Raw genomic sequence first — 4,045 nt, 5'->3', positions numbered from 1 at the left:
GTGTGGCCTTATGACACACTTCCGGTGATGTCAGGGGGTGTGGCCTTATGACACACTTCCGGTGATGTCAGGGGGTGTGACATATGCTAATGAGTTGTGCTAATGAGTTCCCCTAGCTCTTTTTCTACGAAACGACCCCTGCTTCTCATGCATCTGTGATTGCAAGAGCCAGTGAGTGACCCCTTGGGTTGAGAGGGAAAGCGTACTCTCTTAGCAGGGGAGCTTATAGGATTCCCCTTCTCACATCTAGGTCTTAGTTGGGATAAACTGGAAAGCATCACAACTGATGGGGCAAGAAATATGGTGGGAAGTAAAGCTGTGGTGGCTCAAGTGGTTAAGACGCTGAACTGCAGGCTGTGGAAGGTCGGTAGTTTAGCAGTTCGAGACCCGAGTTGCCGCTTGACGGAGTGAGCTCCTGTCTCTAGTTCCAGCTCCTGCCAACCTAGCAGTTTGAAAGCAAGAAATTGCAAGTAGATAAATCGGTACCACTTCGGTGGGAAGGTAACAGCGTTCCGTGCGCCTTGGTGTTTTCATGCCGGCCACATGGGCACGGAAACATCTTCGGACAGCGCTGGCTCTTCGGCTTTGAAACGGAGATGAGCACCACAACCCTAGAGTCGGATTCGACTGGCTTTTGAGCAAGAATCAATGAAGAGATATTGAAATCAAATGGTACACTTCCCATACAATTTCACTGCATTATCCATCAGCACGCTTTGTGTAGTAAGATTCTTCAGTGGGAAAGTGTGATGCGTATTGTTGTATCCAGCATTAATTACATCAGGCATCATGGCCTTACTCATAGTCAGTTTCAATTTTTTCCCTCAGAGATAGATGCAGAATATTGAGATGCGTTATACCATGCAGAAGTTTAGGTGGCTGAGCAGAGGCAAAGTCCTCAAACGTTTTTTCAGCCTTCATCACGAAGTTGATGTCTTTGTCAAGGAGAAAGGAAAAGGTCAAGAAGCCCTTTCTGACCTTGAATGGATTATTGATTTGGCTTTCTTAACTGATATCACAGAGCAGCTGAACACATTGAATCTAAGGTTGCAGGGAAAAGGAAAGCTTTTCCATTTTGCATTTTGAATTGAAAGCTTTTGAAGCAAAACTAAACATTTTTGTGAAGCAAATTAGTGAGGGTAACTTTTCAGACTTCTCATGCTCCAATGGACTAAAATTTGGGAGAGACGGGAATTTACGATTCAGTGCTGAAAGCCACATCAAAGCACTGACCCTATTGCAGGTGCAATTCCAGAACAAACTTAATGATTGCCATAAGCATGAAAGGAAATAAGAATGCTTTAGAATCCATTTGAAGTGGCACCAGAAGATGCAAGTAACTTTTTTCAGATGGAACGGATTGATTTGCAAGCCAGTGATCATCTCAGAGACATTTACAAAGAAAACAGTCTGTTAGATTTTTATTGTGATCTACCTAATATATTTATCAAAATTAAGAAATTTGCTGCACGCATGTTCATAGTGTTTGTCACCACGTATATCTGTGAACAAGCTTTTTCCAAGATGAAAATTGTGTAATCCAAGTGTAGGTCAAGATTTACAGATTAACATTTATATGATATTTTAAGGGTGTCTGTCACAAACCTTGACTTGGACATAAGGCCTTGGCTAGGAGAAAACAAGTCACAAAAATCACACTGACTAGGTAAGTATGTGTACCTAGATAAAAGGATTCCACAGTAAAATACTGTTCCAAAATGGATTGCATTCAAGTTAACATTTCTTCATTGAACTCTAAATGTTTACTTTTGATCTAAATAGGTAGGTTAATAATTTTGTTACATTTTGATTTAAGATGTGGCACTCTTTAGGCATTGGGCACTCTAATGCGACCCCCATGTTCCAGAAGGTTGGGGACCCCTGTTACAGAGTAAGTTAACCTGATATAATGAACTACCATTACATTAAAGTTTTTAGAAGTTATTTTCTTTTTGTTGTTGTTGTTCAGTCACACAGTCAAGTCCAACTCTTTGTGACCCCATGGACCACATCACACCAGGCCCTCCTGTCTTCCGCCGTTCTCTGGAGTTTGCTCAATTTATGTTCGTTGCATTGGTAACACTGTCTAACCATCTCATCCTTTGCTGTCCCCTTCTTCTGTTACCTTCAATCTTTCCCAGCATCAGGGTCTTCTCCAGTGAGTGCTCCCTTCTCATTTTGTGGCATTCTCATTTGAGCTTCAGCATCTGGCCTTCCAGGGAACAGTCAGGTTTGATTTCTTTTAGGGTTGACCGATTTGATCTCCTTGCAGTACAAGGGACTCTCAAGAGTCTTCTCTAGCACCATAATTCAAAAACATCTATTCTTCAGCGCTCAGCCTTCCTTATGGTCCAACTCTCGCAGCCATACATTACTACTGGGAATACCATCACTTTGGCTATGCAGAATTTTGTTGACAGTGTAATGCCTCTACTTTTTATTATGCTGTCAAGGTTTGCCATAGCTTTCCTCCTACCTGATTTCATGGCTGCAGTCACCATCTGGAGTGATCTTGGATCCCAGGAACGTGAATTCTGTCACTGCTTCCATGACTTTCCCTTCTATTTGCCAAGGAGTGATGGGGCCAGATGCCATGATCTTAGTTTTTTTGATGTTGAGTTTCTTTTTTTTGTTTTGTTTTAAGCCCCCGGAGGGGATTTTTTATTTTTTTTATAATACTACATAAACTACCAGGAAAAAATAGGGATAGGGGGACTACACTTAGGGAGAAAGAAAAGATAACCCACACTAAGCTAAAAACCCAAGGTTAGGAGATCATTCCCTGTTAAAATGCTGTTAGTAAAAAAAGGCTGTTAATAAACAATATACTTTGTGAGGTCCTGTCTTCCTAAGCTTATATGTTAGATTGCTACTTGTTATGAGAAGATTTCCCGAGCATCTCCTCCAGCTCGCTTCATAAAGGCAATTTGCAAAGTCCTTCCGCCTTTACATCTATACGAAAACTCTCTAAATTCTTGATAGCTTCTTAGACGTTCACTGCAGCCCAATCTTCTTCAATCCAAAGGAATAGAACCACTAGTCTTAAGCCTCTTCCGCTCTGGTCTCGGGGTCCAGTGGCTTCTCAAAGATTTCTTGATTATGAAGGGCACCTCAAGCTCTTTTTTCTCAGCAGACTTTAAGATAACACTTTCTAAGAACACTCGCAGGGAAGAAGTTAAATCCTTGTAAATGTTTCCTGTTTCTCTTGTACTTTTTCTTCTTTTCTCATTGAGATCGCTGCTTAATTTAGTGTCCATCTCATTCGCTTTGAGAGCCCTCAATTCCATTTTTTCTCCGATCACCTCCTGGAGCTGCTGAGACACAAATTGTTGATTTATCTTGGCAAGTTGCTGGTTAATACCAACAAGTTGCTCCAAGATCGGCTTGATGGCTTCTGCTACTAGTGCAGTGATGTCAACTTCCGTTCTTCTCCTTGGAGTTTTCGCCATCTTTTTTAGAGTACCTGCCATTTCAACGTTTTATTTTCAATAAAGTCTCTTTCTTCCTGGCTCTGCAAATCGCATACGCTGTTAAAAGCTCATGGAAATCTCCCACAACAGGCTTACACACTTGCAAATAGTCTTTCAGAAGTATCCATTTACAACTGTCTCTCTCTCTCCCCCTCTCCTCTTCCGTTTATGTAAACGCGTCAAAGAGGTGCCCCCTCCCATCGCTTAAGGGGGTTTTGGGGGGATTTCGCTTCAAGTATCTGTTTATAATCGTTTCTCTCTCCCTCCCCCTCCTTGTTTATGTAAATGCATTGAGCGGCGTCCCTCTCTCAGCACATTATCGCTCAGAAAGTTTTTCCTTTGAGGAGGAGGGGATTTTCTCTTCTGAACACAAATCGCTCATTTTCACTCACAGTTTGCTCCTTAACTCACAGTTCATTGTTGTTCTTTATCTTGACCACGCTCTTAATCGCTCCTCCACTAGATCTCCTGCACTTGATCGGGTCGACACAGCTTGTGGCCTCGCTAAGAGGACGCAGTCAGCGAGAGGGACCGTCAGGGCAGAGGGGAGCCTCCATCTCCCTGCTGTCAGCAGG

The 4,045-nt window shown here is 42.5% G+C and overlaps 1 protein-coding gene across 1 annotated transcript in view; it reads right to left on the bottom strand.

Moving 5' to 3' along the window:
- The window catches only part of ESR1 (estrogen receptor 1), a 271,465-nt gene that overhangs the window by 168,278 nt on the left and 99,142 nt on the right, over positions 1-4,045 (bottom strand). The window lies entirely within an intron of this gene.

The sequence above is a fragment of the Gekko japonicus genome, unplaced genomic scaffold, assembly GCF_001447785.1.
Source record: "Gekko japonicus isolate JY-2015 unplaced genomic scaffold, Gekko_japonicus_V1.1 scaffold223, whole genome shotgun sequence".
In the NCBI taxonomy this organism is placed as follows: domain Eukaryota; kingdom Metazoa; phylum Chordata; class Lepidosauria; order Squamata; family Gekkonidae; genus Gekko; species Gekko japonicus.
This window is presented reverse-complemented; position numbering and strand designations above follow the sequence as displayed.